Raw genomic sequence first — 17,836 nt, 5'->3', positions numbered from 1 at the left:
TACTTAGATTTATATTTCTGTCTCATAGACACAGAGTAGTCTTAAAACATGTCATTAAATCAAATATTATATAGTAAATTGGATAATCAAAAGGACAAACCAAAACTGAAATAGGAACCAGCAAGACAGTCAACCTCGATGGATGTACCAGATAAAATGCTTCAAATCCAGACACAGTGATACTAGTAAGCTGACAGAATCAAATTTATTTTAAGCTCAACAACACAAATAAGCTTTTCATCAGTGTTCCACACCAACTTCATCAGAAAAACAACAAGCCATTTCTACATGCACCTCATTAAATAGCTAATTAAAACACCTGACTACTTAGCAATTAAGCCAATACATTCCAAAACAAGCTCACAGCACTTCACTAGAGACTCAACTTACTAAACTACCCATTAAAAAGTATCATATTTATAAAAGCCCTACTAAAATAAAGCAAAAACAAGTCATAGCAGCTATTTTATAATAAATAAATCTGTTAAAATAAAATACAATTAATCACCTATCCAGACTCCTTAATTTTAAAATGCAAGAAATGGATAACATTCCATTTAAGCCTGGATAATGATATGCTTCCAGTTTTAACTGCCAGATTAATTCCTTTTGTCCTAGCAATAATGTGTCTGGACCCCCCTTGTTGGAAGGAACTACCTGATCAATAACCGAAAAGGTAAATTCATGACCAGATGCTCCTTAACATGCCTTGCAAGAGCATTCTCCATCTTCTCTTTTTTAATGGCATATAGGTGTTCATAGAGCCATTCATATAACTTCCTGTCAGATTTTCCTATATAGAACACCGGGCATGAAGAGCATCTAGCCAAATATACCACATGAGGGCTGGCACAATTAAATCTACCCCTGATGGAGTATTTAATTTCACCAATACTGAAGAAGGTCCCTGCTTTAATAAACCTACAGTATTTACACATATTACATTTGTACATCCCCTTAACTGGGGTTTGTTTTAATTTCATCTGTAGGATACCTTTCAGATTCAACCCCCTCCTGAACACCACCTTAGGCGTTTTCTCAAACTGTGGGTTACCTTGCATTTCTAAACATAAAATATTCCAGTTTTTCCTAATAATGGAGGAAATATCCCGTGCGTCAACAATGAAAGTTGTGATGAAACTGCAAAGGTAATTCGCATGAGTTTGCACTTCAGATGGCTCGGGATTCTGGAGTGCTACACTATTACCCAAAATTGGTGCATAGAACCCATTCTCCCTCTTACCGCTAACTTCCCTGACCACTTCTGAAATCAGATGTTCCGGGTATCCCCTATTCAGAAAGAGGCCTCGAATAAACTCACATTCTTCGAGGAAGTCGCTGAACTTAGACACCATCCTCGCCACCCTAACCAACTGTCCCTTTACTATAGACTTCTACTGGTGAAAGGGGTGGCTGCTCTCAAAGTGTAAATAACTGTTAGAAAAGGTTGCTTTACAATAGATTTTAGCAATGAAACAACCTGAGGAGATGCCCTTCAATAACTCCACATCTAAGTAAGAGATCCTCTCCTTAGAAAAATTAAATGTAAATTTCAAAAAATTTCCGGAGGCATTAAACCCATCCAGTAGTGTCTCAGCCACTTCCCTCACCCCTTGTAGGATGATAAAAATATCATCCAAAAACCTAGTGTAAAGAAGGGTTTTTTCCTGGATAATAGGATTGGTAAAAACAAACTCCCTCTCCCAGTATGTCATCACCAAATTGGCAATGCTGGCCCCACAGGGAGACCCCATCGGGACCCCTATTAATTGGTGGAACCAGCAGTGGTTGAAGGAGAAATAATTGCAGGTAAAAATGATATCTAATAACTCCCTCACCATCAAGATGTCCTTGGCAGGTGCCTGTTTGATAGTCATGATGGCTTCGATCCATTCTAACGCTGTGGAATGAGGGATGGAAGAGTATAAAAATATGACATCAATTGTCAAAAAACTGCTCTCCCCTATAAAAGGGATGCGATTGACCCTCTCGAGAAATTACCAGGAATCTTTGGAAATGTGGGACTCGCTGGACACATACTTTTTCAAAATTGTGTCAACCACTTTCGCCCCAGTATAAGTTACACTGCCCCTACCACTCACAAGTTGGCGCATGGGGGGATCATGCACACTCTTGTGAATCTATGGATTACCAAACAGGACAGGTATCCTGGGGTTAGGTGTGCAAATATAATTAAACACTTCCATATTAATAACTTTGTTGATAAACATGCCATTAAAATAAGAACAGACCCTGGTCACACTCTGATTCAACTCATTTTTCGAAACCTCCTTGTAGGTTTCGGATGCCAAAATATTTTCCATTCTCCTGATGTAATCAACCTCTTCCATAACTTCTAATCCTCCCCCCTTATCGGGTTGCATAACCCTCACGGATGAGTTGGTTAACAATTTTAACAAGCGTTTCTCATCTTTACTGATGTTAAAATTGACATTACGTTTACATTTCAATAAGTGACATAGGTCCAAGTCACACAAATTGTCAAAAAGACATAAAGAGTGGTGTAAAGGAGGGTTGAATGTACTGGGAACCTAAAAATCCTTCGGTGTCATGGCCTGTTCACCACAAATAAGCTGAAAATTAATCTTTCTAATGAAGAGCTTGAAATCAATTAATGTATTGGCCACATCTTCCCTCCTACTGGGCACAAATGTCAAACCCTTTGCCAGAAGATCCACTAAGGGTGGGGTAAAAATAAACTCTGAATAGTTGTAAATCTTAAAGTCCTTCCCAGTGTTGGTAACAATCTGACATGGGCCTGTAGCTGGAAATACTGTAGAAAAAGCAGGTAAGCCTAATTCCTCCTCCTGGTCCTGTATCTCTGCCTCCTCCCAGGAGATGGTTGATGGGTTGAGGCATTGTCCTGAAAATTTTGGTCCTCGACTTCTAGTGCTGGTTCGGTGGATTGATTCCTAGAAGACGATCGGTCACTATGCCAGGTCTGATTCTGTTGTATTGCACCACCAGGGGCATCCACCTCATTTCCAAATGGTGACCTATTGGTCCTAGGGGCAGCAATGCCTAACAAAGGACCAATGGACCCAACCGTTGAACCTAAAAAATTGCCTTGGGATCTCGGTGGTTTGGGGTACGCCACCCCCTTCCTGTAAGCTTTCAAGTTCCTCTGAAGTTTCCTGATTTTATTAGATTTAATTTTGTGTAATTGCTGGTCGATGCTGGTGAATATGCAGTCATAATGAAATCTATATCTGATAAAATTGGAACCATGTCTTACAGCTTCATCAAGAATAGTGAGCAACCCAGACAATGTACTGATGGCCTCTTTATAATGCTTGCAAATCAAATTCAGTAGTTCAAACCCGTGCCTATCAAATAACGAAAGTAAATCTTTATGGAATGCAGAGCCTTCCTCTAAGCCTGTTGGATACTGCCAGGATCAGAATCCCTTAGGAACCACTTTAGACCGCTGGCACTCCTCAAAGTAAGCTACTTCCAATTGTAGCTTTCTCAGCTTAATTAGTTTATAGTCAAACATGTTTAATTTGTGCACTAGATCTTCATCCCCTAGGGAGCCTCGATTACTATGGCTCCCTTCTAATCCTTCGTTAAACAAAAAAGGCCAGTTTAACCAAGTATTTAAGTTAGACTGTACCTGGCCTTGCAGTGAACCACTCGTCCCCATTTTTTCTATTGTACCGGCTGCATATGATCTGCTGATATCCAAATGCGGTGAAACAGCAGGAAGTCTACAGTCAATCCCTGTGGATCTATTCTGCAATTGTTCGCCAATCGCATTCGCACCACAACCGTCCGTTGCTGTACCTGACATGAAATATTATATAGTGCTGATTCATAAAAGTACCCTCTACAAGTCAAACCACTGTTATTTATTTATATAAAGTGCTACAATTTTATTACTTGTCCTTGTATGCTGTTTCTTATTTTGATAACAGAAACCTTTGATGGAAAGACTTTCTGAAAAGATATATGAAATAGGAAAAATAAATTCAGTATATCAGTTTAAAATTATTAAGGAATGTAATCTTTCTTTGATAATGATTGCAAACATTGATAAGAATAATCTATGAAGCAAAGAGGAGTAGAGAGGTTAGAACTGTCACCGTAAAGCACTTGATTATCTTGCTTTTTCATTGTTCCATTGCCTTTTGCATTGAGTTTGCATATTCTTTATTTGCATGGGTTATAGCTGGGGTTCCTACTTTGTTCTCAGGTCACAGGAAGTGCAGGAAGGGGAACTAGGAATGATCTAGTGTACAGCTGGGGCCCCCCATGGAGTCCCTTGTCTGCTCCATGTCACTTAAGGCAAATATCTGAAGCATATATATTTTCAGTAAAGTGGCTATAATGAGCAGGTACATACTAAGACTGTAGATGAAAGTAAATGACATTATCTATTGCTGATCATAGGTAATGGTCACTGATCTTCTGTAATACAGACCAACCCATTCAGTTACTTCCTGTAACCCCTCCCCCACCCTGCTTTGAAATCACCAGCTACCTCCGGATTAGTGTGGGATTTACTCCTTCCTGATAAGGAGGGAGGGCTGCAGTTCTGCTAGCATCTGGGGAGCATCACTGGTGGAGAAAGAGGCATGCTGGGCAGACATGAGAAAGTCAGTGACATGCATGGTAATGCCTATAATATCATTCTAGCCCCTTCTCATGAGGGTGCCCCCTTTCTGTTCATCTTAAACACCCTACTCCTTACAACTTACACAATGCTTACCTCTCATTTCTTGCCCCTCTTAAAAGATAATAGCCTAGGAAATAATAGACTGATAAGGTGCCTCACATCCTGAAGAGGGGGCCCATCTGTATGACAACAAAAAGAATCCAGACAGAAATCCTACCCTTATTTATGGAGTTTGGAATGAGGAGAAGGGAATATATGGCCTGGGAAAGATGAGAATAGATGTCAGTAGCAAATAATAGGGCTATGAAAAAAGTAATACTATTTTGAAAAGTCATTTACCAGAGATATATTCCCCTAAACAGAAACACCTGGGCCTCCGCTTGGCTCATTCCAAGTCGGACTTTCCTGATTAACAAATGATAAATAAATAAACACAAGAAACAAAAGAAAGAACAACTTTAAACTGCAAAAACATTACATATCCATTTCATATAAATGATTAAAGCTTATTTTAAAAAAGTAACAAAATAGGAGTCAGAATTGTAACACAAATGTAACACTCTTTATGGTAATAAAAACAAAAAAACAACCCTCAAATTTAAGTGCATTATGTGATCCAGAATAGTAAAATACAACCAAAACAGTAAAAAGGCATTTTGATGAATATGACAGCATAAACCTTCTAAACAGGAAATGAAGCAGAGGGAAGGACAGCAAGTGCATAACATTATTACAGAGAGAATACCAGCTGTCCACACAGCAACAAGGAAAAGAAGGCCAGTCACTCAAACCTGAAGTATACGTTAAAATCTGCAGTACATAGAAATATAATACTGCATAAATACTATTGTATTATAAAATAGTAATAAAAATACCATGTCAACCCAATTAAATAATGGCAGCAAGGGTTTCAGTTACGAATTCACAAGTTACAGCTCAGTGAGGAAACACCTCACTGACGTGCAATGGTCAGGAATTCTGGACAATGGAAAAAGAAAGTAAGTTTAAGCATTTTTTAAAGTGGCAGGTATATATATATATATAATATGGTAGTAGTTATGGCATCCAGTGCAACTCCCTATCTGGTATTTGATTTGGCATCATATCCTCCAAGGTAAAGAGCAAAAAATAAACATTGTAGCATACCTTGCTACAAATATAACTATGGCTTGAAACATTAGAAATCCTCAGTCTGGACCATAAATCAATATCAGTGTGCATTTCTGAATGCTTTACTGCACTCTAACCCACAAAGAGTGATAAAGAGGGTCGGCTCTGAGTGCAAATGTAATACCAAATGCTGGCACTGCACTAATATTTGATCAGCATCTAATGATTGTGCTCAGGGTGGTTGTCCCTTTTGCTACTACCTTGTTGCACTTTTGATATGAATTCCACAGTTACAACAATACAAAGGACAGAAAAATCTATGAAAATAAATGAATCTTTGCCAGAGCACATAGAAACTGCACTAGTAGTGACTAGTAGTCACTGCAGAGTTCAACGTGGGTGATTTGAACCAATCCAGATGTCACCTCATCCAGTTTCCACAAATGAGGAGGAGGGAATCCACTGTAAGCATACCATCACCCAAACCAACTTAAGAAAAATTCTTATACATATTTTGTGTTTTGGTCCTTTGTGTCACCACAAAACTGATTTCTCTTGTGAACATCTTTAAGCCTGTGTTACCCGGAAAGCTATATACACATCTTTAGTGCACTATGTTACTGATATTTAAGCCACCTCATGAGGCATTAGATTTCTGATTGCTGCCTGGCTGCACACCAGCTGCTTGTAGAGCTAAGACACATTAAAGTTTAATGTGAGTGAAAATCTTTTATGTTCAGTATAAACATGTTTCATGTTTAAAATAAGATGGAAACAGCACACAGAAGGCAAGGCAAATAAATAATGGATATAAATCTATAAAAAACATGTAAAACAAGCTTTCTGTCTCTCATGACACAACTAGAAAGAGAAGAACGAGACCTTAAGTATGGCAGAATAGTACAGAGGGTCATATCACTGTGAGCTACTAACAAGGAGAATTCTACATCCCATGGTTTGATCCCCTCATTCGATATAAGCCAGCTATGTGACTCTAAGAAAGTCACTCCACCAGGCAATGGCTCAGGTTATCATTGAAAGGAGACCAAACTCAGTGACGGTTTTATCTGGTTAACAAATGAATAAGTAAAACTATTCAAAAAACATATGCTATAAAGTTACAGCAGTACAGTAATTAATATTTGCTGAATTATTTTGTTTAAAAATAAAATATACAGACTTTTAGCTTTCATTATTTATGTCATATGTCTCACAATCTATACTACATAGTAAAGTTATACTTAAAAAGTTATACTTAAAGATACAGTGCAATTTTTGGCATAGCAACACATTAAAAGGGGCTGTTTTTTATCAAAATAAGTAAAACACACACACACACACACACACACACACACACACACACACACACACACACACACACACACACACACACACACACCCACACACACACACACACACACACACACACACACACACACAGACACACACACACACACACACACACACACACACACACACACACACACACACACACACACATGCACAACAGACGTGCAACAAAACAATGTCAAAAAACACCTGCAGAGGTCATCATATAAGTGAAAAATAGATGTTATATAGTACACCTTCTAGTGGTATCGGGATTCACAACACACCAGGGTAATCCATTATGTCCCTATAATGTCCACTGTGGAAGAAATTATTGTTTACATAACCCATTTTCAGCCAGACTTATTGCTTACAGAGTGGGAAATATACAGTTTTCTGAGTAATGTGAATTTATTTGTAATAATTCCAACTAAATATGTTGCAGGTCAAAGACATATTCAATCATGTAAGAGGTAAATTAAAATTTCTGTGTGAAAAATGTATCAGTTCAGGATATTTCAATGAATTCAAAGAAATTATTTTGATTTATTTTTCCAGATGTGGTCATTTCAGATATTATTGTGCCAATAATATATAACAACTATAGCAAACAGCTATAGTTCCCTTCTTCAAAAAAGCTATATTTTACTGATTAGCTTCAAATTAGCTAGCAGGGTAATGATTATTTGATTAATTTATTGGAATAGTCTGGGCCATGATAATTCAGCCTCACTTCCCACAAAATCAGTACCATTAAGGACTCACAACAGGCTGAAATCACTTTTCCCTTCCTCCTGCCTTTCCACAATTGTCTGAACATGAACAATTTTAAATGCTGAATACATCTCAACAGAAAGAGAACAGCTGTTTAAAAGCCATGTTGCTGAATAATCACATTTATCAGCAAACTTGCTAGTGAAAACATTATTTTCTAAAGTATTAAGTTTGTTGTTTAGGCTGCTCTAGTACTTGTCAAAACAATACTCCAGGAGGAACCAACTTGTTAATCACAATCAGTAAAGGTGAAATCCCTGGTTGCTATTTTCTATAAGAAATTATATCTGGTGTAGTGTCTAAGAGTGGGTGTCTGAAATTGTTCTTTACTTTCAGGAACTATTCATTCGGGGTGAGGGGAGGGGAGGTTGGAGCTTACCCAAGACATGGTGGATATCCTGCAAAATGCTTTCCTTATTTATTTTTTTTCCTTTTATTTTTGAGGAGTTGTTTTTGTGTGGAATTCTAACTCAGTTTTTAGTGAAATCACAATAAAAATATCATCCAAGTATTCAATGGGAAAAACGCTTTGTGCTAAATAGGTTTTTTCCCCCGCTTCCATCAAGTTGTACGTGCATTACTTGGATGACATTTTATTGTGTGGGCCAAACCCAGTGAAGACAGCAAGCTTTTTATAATTTGAATTCCACTACTATGTTTTTGAAGTTCACTTTTGTTTACAACAGATTGTCTATTAATTGTTTGGACATGTATATTTTCAAAGATGCTAGTAGGCAGTGTATTGTGAGTACTGTGCTCAGAAAAAAACAACTATTCCAACAGTTTGTTGCACTATTTTAGCAACCACCTGGAGCATCAAAAAAGAGACATCATTAAAGGGCAATTTATTAGATTGTCTAGAATGGTGTTTGAAGATAGTTTGTTTCAAGATGAGTGTCTCAAACTGGTGGGTGTGTTTGTGGCACATGGATATCCTTCAGTCTTAGTTAACAATGTCAGTTCTAGTGTTGCACTTAAAAGAACAAGAGAGATGTTTGCCTTTGTTAAAATCCTCATATAGTAGTGTGCATGGGTTGTTTGCTGGTAGCCCACACAATGGAAAATACCACACTTCATCTTTTATCACTGAGCTTACTCTTGAGGCCAGTCACATCAAGGAGGTGTTGTGCAAAAACTGGTGTATATATTTTTTAATGGAGTGGTTGGCACAGTGGGGGCAAAATCCTTAGTTATGTACAGAAGGGTAGATCCTTTAAGAATAAGTTGGAAATGGAGAATCACATTAGTGGACTTGTTAGCACTAAAAGCATGGTACAGTAAAATGTGGGTTCTGCCCCCAGTGTAACTTTATTTTGGTTGCTGAACTTGTGAGAATTAAACATTTTGTCATTAAACCAGGTTATCATTGTAATTATAACTTCAAAGGTCTACCTAGATAAATGTCAAAAATATGATGGGTTTTATGTGGGGAAAACCCAAAGGAAACAAAGTCTTGAACATTTAGGATCTTTGCCTGGAAATGTTTACATAGGTATTTCTATACCCCAAGTAGACTCCAAAGAATTTTTCCTCAGGTGGATAGCAAATGTTGGAGGTGTGATGGGCAAGAAAGAGATAGCTAGGAACATATTTTTTGGGAGTTTAATGAGCTGGTGGACTTTTGAGATTCCTTTCAGGCCGCTCTGTCAGAAATGCTGGGTGAGCAGGTTGGACTGACTGAGGAGACGATTTCTTTGAGTTATGCTACAAAATTAGAATTGCCTAGACATAGTAAAGCCTTGCTGAGTCTAATAATGGTGGCTGCCAAAAAAACAATTGCTAGAAAATGGAAATCAAAGTCTAAACCAACTTTACTAGAATTAGTGACTATAATAACAGAGATAAAATAACTGAAATTGGAATCTTTAGAAAAAAGAAGGAGCAAACTACACAGGAACAATTGGAATTGTGGGAACAATCTATGTAGAGTAGGAATGAGGTTTAAAAGGCTGGATTTGAATGAGCCATATAATGCTTAACTGACAATGACTAGATGGTTTATAAGTGATGTATAATGTTTAAAACTACAGTTGTTTCAATGGTGTCTGTGATGTAAACGGTTTGCAAATAAAGTGATATCATTTTGTATGTTTTTCATTTCTATAAATGTAAGCTTGCCTTTGTCATATGTGTAAATTTAATAAAGATTTTTGGAAAACAGAACATATTTATGAGCACCTTTAGGGCATCAGGAAACAAAATGTCCAAAATGCTTTGTTCAAACACATTGCAAAGCATCCTGAGTACCATTTTTACTCTTTTGGTTGGAACAAGTTGAGGAACCATAGGAGTGAACCGTGGAAACATTTTTTTAGTTACACTGACTGCTTATGTTAAATGCCACTGTTTTATCTGGTTTGAATGATCACATATCTATTGGAAGTGTTTTCAGAATTAAGTCCTACTGTATTTAACACAATTTAATTTTAGTTTAATTTCAGTTTTTTTTTTACACTTATTAATCACGTTTCCATTTCTTAATTGCAACTTTTATTGGACTTTGGATTTAATTTGAAGGGAATGAATGTTCATGTGACTTTGTGGGTGGAAGACTTAAAGAAATTTTGTAGATGTAGTATTGATTCTGTAGAAGTCTGTGTATGTTGTCAGACAAAAGTGCTTAATCCTGTTTATTGTTTCTAGGATTTATTAAACCTATTTTTTCTGCACACTCATGGCTACTGTGCCTTCATTGGACCTGGTATTTATCAGTTTTGCTTGTGGATTTCTGCCTTGGTTCTTAGTTTCCATTAGAGCAGACACTTGGAAGTTTTAGCTGAGATAACGCTATGGGCTGCTGCAGCTATTCTACATCTATATGTCTTAGAGACTGAAGTCAGTGCTGCTTGTACTGTTGACAATAGGCCTAGGCCGAGAAGAAGATGAGTGTTCAGGCCCAGAGTAACCTTCCAGGAGCTACATCAGCTGGAGATTGTAGAGTGCTACAGAGTGGACAGGGACATATTACAAGAACTCAGTGAGCTCTGCCACCCTCAACACAGAGCCAGAACAAACAGAGGGGAACCCATCCCAGTGGGAACTAAGGTATGTGTAGCCCTTCGGATACTAGCTACAGCTGCTTTTCAAATACCTACTGGGGACATGATGGGGGGTGTCACAGGCATCTGCAACCAGGATACTCCACCAGTTTCTGGATGCTATTCTCCCACATGTCAGTGAGCGCATATCTTTTCCTCTTGCCCCTGAGGTGAGGGCCAGCAGTTTGCTGTTGCATACCTTGTAGCACAGTACCCTGAAATGCTGGGTGCCATAAATTGCACTTATGTACAAATCAAGGCACCAGATGGTTAGCAGGGTAGAATCTACATCAACTGAAAGAGATGCCACTCCTGCAATACCCAAGGGATTATCAAGAATGTGTGTGCTGGCAACCATAGCAATTATCATGACTCCCATATCTGGCACACATCACAGCTGTACTGCATGTTTGCTAGGGGGGACATCTCACAGGGCCATTTATTGGGGGATGCTGGCTATGCCCTGAAACCATGGGTGATGATACCCATCAGAAATACACACACACCCATGGAGGAATGCTATAATGAGGCACAGGCACAAACTAGGAATATTACGGAATATGTGTTTGGGCTTCTGAAGTCATGGTTTGGTGCCTCAATATATCTGGTGTAGTCTTGCAGTATACTCCAGCCACATATGCACAGATATTCACAGCATGTGTTATGCTACACAATCAGCGGAAACAGCTGCAGCAGGATCAACAAAGGGAAGGGCTACACAGTCCTCCACCAGTTTCTAGGTGTCCACAGCCACAGTCACCGGAGTACTCGGAGGAGGAACCTCCTACTGATGCCCCTGTAGGCAGATGTAGGCATGCTCAGTATGCCTTGGCTTTGGCAAAGAGACAATGCATAGCACATTCACTGGCAATCTATAGACCTAGGGACTAACACCTTACTCCTACTCACATACAGATATTAAAACTGATGCCAGCCAAATCACACATCCTGTATGTATCCATGTATTGGCTGTGTACTGCTGGCATCAGACAGAATGAGCCCTGAACTACAGTTGTGTCAACTGCTGCACTTGCATGATAAATCTTTAACCTACACGGTAGTATTGTGGATTGTTATGTTATGTTACGTCATTGCAGCTACGGACCAGGTACATTATGCCTGCAACTATACTGGGCTATTTGGACATAAATTACATCCACATGGGACTACAGACACTCATTCCACTAGCATGACACTATTTGTATTTGTTAGGCCTCATCCATGGAATCTTCATGCAGTCCTACTGCAACTGATTACCGGTACATCATTCAAGGGACATGTTAGTAAGAGGGGTTAAATGATAGTCAGACTAGTGTGTGTCCTAGCAGAACATGGGCTTTTTTTCCTCCACTCCCTCAAAACAGCAGTGTTTCCTTGTAAATACCATAACAATAAATTATCTATGCTGTATGAGCATTTCATAAAGTTAGTATGCCAAACAGCATCTGGACAGTAATGTAAAATTTTAACTTATATTGTATGTATTAGTTACTTGAGAATAGCAAAGTACATATTTATGCAGGTGATGGTTCAATGAATGATCCCCTATTTGTTAAGCAGCTTTTGTGTCTCAAAGGGCTAAGGCAGATAGCTTGTGTGATGATATTCAAGGCTCTAATCCTGAGATATTCTGATATTTTGCATATGACATAGGAATATGTATCTTTTTACAGACTGTGACTCTGTGTGTGCTATACTAGTATTAACCTGTTTGACATATTAATTACACATTTGCATCTGCACTGCATATCTAAGACTTGTTTAAAAGGTCTTCTGTAATATTAGATAAGTTATTATCAGAATTATAAAGGTTGGGACTTGAAACCATATATCGGCATGGATATGTTGAAATTAGATCTAGTACCACTTGTAACATGATGTTCTATAGCAATACAATAACACCTATGAGTGAAAAATTGTGCTGTGATGTGATTTATATAGATTTGACAGGGCCATACACAAAACACTGATCAATAAATTAGAACAACTATGTATTGATGCAATCTTGATAAGATGGGCAGGTGCATGGCTTACATATAGAACATGGCAAGTATCATACAGCAATTGGGCAAGTGAAATTCATGGTTACAGTCAGAGTGAATCACAGAGCTCTGTCCTAGATCCAGGCTCATTTATAATTGTCTTTGGATCTCTCTTTTTCATATGAGTTGTTCTGCAGTCTGTATGCAGATGACTTGAAATTGTGTATACTGATTACATGTGTTACAGAAGGGACATGTCTGCAAAATAATTTGACTAAATTGACCATTTGGGCACAGGAGCATAATATACTGATAAATACATCAGAAATTGAGCATATGAGATTGGGAAGAAATAAACAGAAAGGTGAATATTAAACACAGCACACAGTGAATGAAACTGTAGATTCATTTAAGGAGCTGAGTATATAGGTAGATCAAGCTTTGAGTTTTTCTAATCATATCATAATCCCAGCCTGGAGTACCACTAGCAGTGGGCTGGAGTCAGCTTATGGAACAGTAAGTCTCTGATGTAAGAAGTGTGCCTCCCATTTGTGAGCTGCTTAGCAATACGCAAAAAATCCAAAAAAATGCCACTGTGCATGCCCAAACAGTTAGGCAGAGCAGAAATCCATTGCTCCTCACACATTATATATATATATATATATATATATATATATATATATATATATATATATATATATTATATATATATATATATATATATACACACACACACACACACACACACACACACACACACACACACGGTGTGTGTGTGTGTGTGTGTGTGTGTGTGTGTGTGTGTGTGTGTGTGTGTGTGTTTGTGTGTGTGTGTGCTCTACTGCCCTACGTACCCAGATCATGGAGATTAAAGCTGCACTATGACACATAATGTTGGACAAAGGACCTAAAGGACGGGTTCAACATTAGATAATGCACTTACAAAAATGTGGAAGTGCATCGGATAACATGTGTTGCAGTTGGAGGACTATTGAGATATGTGAAGTTCAGAGTTTTGGCAGTCTTCTCTCACATCATGTGTAAATAATACCACATTTGACAGCAAGCCACAGTTTAGTATGAAATGCACATAACTATGAGTCAAACCTGTGTACTTGTTGCAAACATCTGAAGAGTGGTGAGTCATACCACATCTCCCTAAGACAGCATGTGGAAACCTTGAAAATTGATGGCATAATGTATGAATAAGTGCATATGTTGTGAAGCTATATGTTTGTATCTATGGCAGCAACAACACCCACAATTATTACAGCCCCCTGTGTCTGCTGGATTACACCACATATACATCAAAAACTGAATAAGTTGTGTAATGTATTATGTTGTGTGCACACTCATTGACAGGGCTAATTTAGTTTTGCCACAGGCTTGCTCATCCACATGCAGACAGACACATATGCCAAATACTGGTACTATTGTCACATAGCTAGGCTACAAAACAGTTTTCTGACTGTTAGGCTACTAACTACAGATGACAGCAGAAAGTAATATGAATCTGCAGGTTTCCCAAGCTGTTCAACAAAGTGCTTGTTTATGTTCTCTAGTATTACTTCACCTGCAGTCATTTGTAAAACAAATTTGAGCTGTGGTGCATGCATTCATTACTGTGCTCTGTAGTGTGTAACACTAGATAGATAGGGGTTATAATCTCACTGCAGCCCAAATGGTGTGTATATGTATGTGTGTGTGTGTGTGTGTGTGTGTGTGTGTGTGTGTGTGTGTGTGTGTGTGTGTGTGTGTGTATCTCCCCAAATAACAAGTATGAATACCACACTGATTTCCAAACTAGCATTGTTTTGCACTTTTTCTGGTCCTTGTAGTTTATGCAAGCCTCCAAACAATTGGAATTGTGGGAGCAATATATGCAGAGCAGGAATTCAGTTTAAGAGGCTGGATTTGAATGAGCAAAGGCCTACTGATGTCATCTACCATAAGATTACCTAAAGCCATGTTAGTTTCAGACTTGAGTTGTGACGTGTGTTAATGATCAGTAGTTTGTAAGACTAGATAGTTAGGGGATCTAATCTCACTCCAGTCCACTTGGTGTGTGTGCATCTTCCTACAACACAAGTGTGAATCCCAAACTGGCATGGTTTTCAGCAATTTAGGGATTTGCAGGTGCTGTAGGCCTCCACCTCTTGATCTCTACAAGGCCTGCTGATGTCATCTAGCATAAAACTACCTAAAGATAAATTAATGTCAGACTTTAACAGTGGTGTGTGTGTTTTGCAGTCTCTAAGCTTAGATAGGTAAGGGTTTTATTCTAACTTCAGCTAACCTGGTGTGCGTGTGTGTATGTGTGTATGTGTGTGTGTGTGTGTGTGTGTGTGTGTGTGTGTGTGTGTGTGTGTGTGTGTGTGTGTGTGTATGCACTGTGCATTGCTCTGAAAACATAGATAGGTAGTGATACTGTTGTCACTGCAGCCAACTTTGTGTGTTTGGATGTTAATCAAAGTATTTTACATCAGCCTTTGTGATCATAGGATCATTGGAAGTTACTAGGCTAATGGCCCTAGTGCCCTTACAATCCAATCCAAGTTCTTACCCTTATTTCCATGATCAACACCTATTGTCCCAGTCCAAGAGGGACACAGTTTGTATCCATGGGGTAAATTTATGGCCACCCATCCAATTGTCCATATTGCATTGGAAGAGGGCCAATGAGGTGTTCTGCTTGACAAGAAGTAGGAGTCATTTCCAAAGGTGTGTTAACCTCTGGGAGAAAAATGTGTCCCTCCAGCAGGTTTTATTAATGTCACATACCAGGTTAAGGTCTGTAGAGTGAGCAACCTGTTTAACATTTGACGTATGGATATCCAGCATTCCCAATAAAGGAGGGTCAGAAATTGCCTGGTATGCAAGGCACACATCACCTCTGAGTAGCCTCTATGAAACAGAATAAAATGACAGTCATTTCAGATGATCCACATAGAAAAGATGCTGAAGACCTTTCTTTTTCCTTGTGTGTTGTCCTCAATTGCTGCAGGTGCTTGGAAAGGTACATACCAAAAGGGCCATTGTACTCAATCATTGCCCTAATGAGGGAAGAGTATAAGGATGTTAAAACTATTTTTTTTCTGGAAACAATGCCCTTACCTATGACATCAGCAAGATAGAATGTCCTTCTTACCACTGTGGAGACATGGTGGTCAAAGGTAATGTAGCTGTGAACCTGTGTACCCAGGTCTCTCACCACTGAGTGTGCACATAAGGAGTTGCTATTGATGTGGTAGTTAGCAGGGACATCTCTTTCATTGAAAGGAATGATAATACAGTTTTTTGTATTGAGTTTAAGGTCATGACTTTTGCACCAGCCATTTTTTGTGTAAGACCCTCTTGAAGGATGTTGACATCATTTGGAGATCCTATGACCACTCCCAGTTTACAGTCATCAGAAAACCTTGTCAGCCACAGACCTTTAGTTTTAGCTTGCATGTCAGTGAAATAGATTCCAAACTGTAGAGGTCCTAGGACTGATCTGTGGGATACCACAGGTTACAGGTCTGCTGTTGGAGGAGGATTCCCCCTTTTGGACTATATGAGTTCTATCAGTGAGCCAGTTAGTGATCCATCTAATGATATAATGGTTGATGCCTACTTGGTTGAGTTTGTCTATGATGCTTGAGTGGGAGATGCTGTCAAATGCCCTGGCTAAGTACAAGTAGGCTGTATTCTCAGATTTTGCCTAATTCAGAACCTTTGTGAATGTCTCAAAGAAGTCCACCCGGTTTAAAAGGCATGATCTCCCTTTGACAAATCCATATTGAGTATGGTGAAGTTTTTAGTGATTACCTATGTCTTTGCTAATAAGGTCCAAGAAGATTCACTCTATGGCCTTGCAGATAAGGCTAATCAGGTTAATAGGTCTAGAGTTCCTGGGATCAGTGGATGCATCACGTTTGTGCAAGGGAATAACAGGAGCTATTTTCCAATCAGCTGGTATGAAACCGGTGTTTACACTATGATTAAAAAAGTACCCAATGTTGTGGATAATTCATGTTGGAGTCCATGAAGGATGCAGCCTGGAATGTTATCACATGCTATAGATGCTGTGTTTTTGGCATTACAGAGGGCGTTTACGGCTTGCTTTTTAGTGATACAAGGTAGGGGCCAGGTGATAGGGATGTCATGGAGTACATGTGGTGGGGTCATGGCAGTGAAGTTGTCAAAGAACCTGTTGGCCAACAGGTTAGCTGTGTCCACAGGCTTAGTATATGTGGTAGCATTAACTAACAGTGTGGCACAATTCTGGGCCTTTCCTTTTAGGTTATGGATGTAACTAGAGAATGTTTTTGGCTGTCCTTTGTTGAAGAAACTAATTTGGTAGTTTGCTTTGGAGGACTTCACAAGACTTCTTATTGTCTTATTTAAGCTGAGGAGGGAGTGTTTCTAGTTTAGGAGGGTATTGGTCCTATCAGGTATGGCAGAGTCAGTGTAGTTTTACAAGTGTTTGTATAAACCATTGGTGTACAGCTTGCCATAATTGCCAGTTCCATCTCAGGTAGGAGGTGCAGTAAGGCTATTTATACCATCCGGTAAGGGGTTATAATCTGCTCTGGAGAATCTTTTCATGTAGTTACTGCTGGGGGGGGGGGGGGTCAGGTGTGACAGTTGCTTTGAATGAGACCAATTCGTGGTCAGATCTCACTGGGGAGGACCACACAGTGGTGGTGCTACAGTGGTCCCCCATATTGTTAAGCACAATATCCAGTGTGTTGGCTCCCCTTGTGGGGGTGTTAACCAGCTGGTACAGGCCACTGCAGTTAATGAAGTCAAAGACCCTTTGGGCAACTGAATATGAGCACAAGTTATGTACCCAGTCAATGGATGGGTAGTTAAGGTCACACAAAACCATGGTTTTCTGATATATCTTGATAGAATCAAGTACATACAAACAAGTAGAAAGGGTCTCATGATTCATGGAGGGGGTCCTGTAGCTGGCAATGACT

The sequence above is a fragment of the Protopterus annectens genome, chromosome 17.part0, assembly GCF_019279795.1.
Source record: "Protopterus annectens isolate FY-2018-M chromosome 17.part0, PAN1.0, whole genome shotgun sequence".
NCBI classification, from domain to species: Eukaryota; Metazoa; Chordata; order Ceratodontiformes; family Protopteridae; genus Protopterus; species Protopterus annectens.
Note: the sequence above shows the minus strand (reverse complement) of the source record.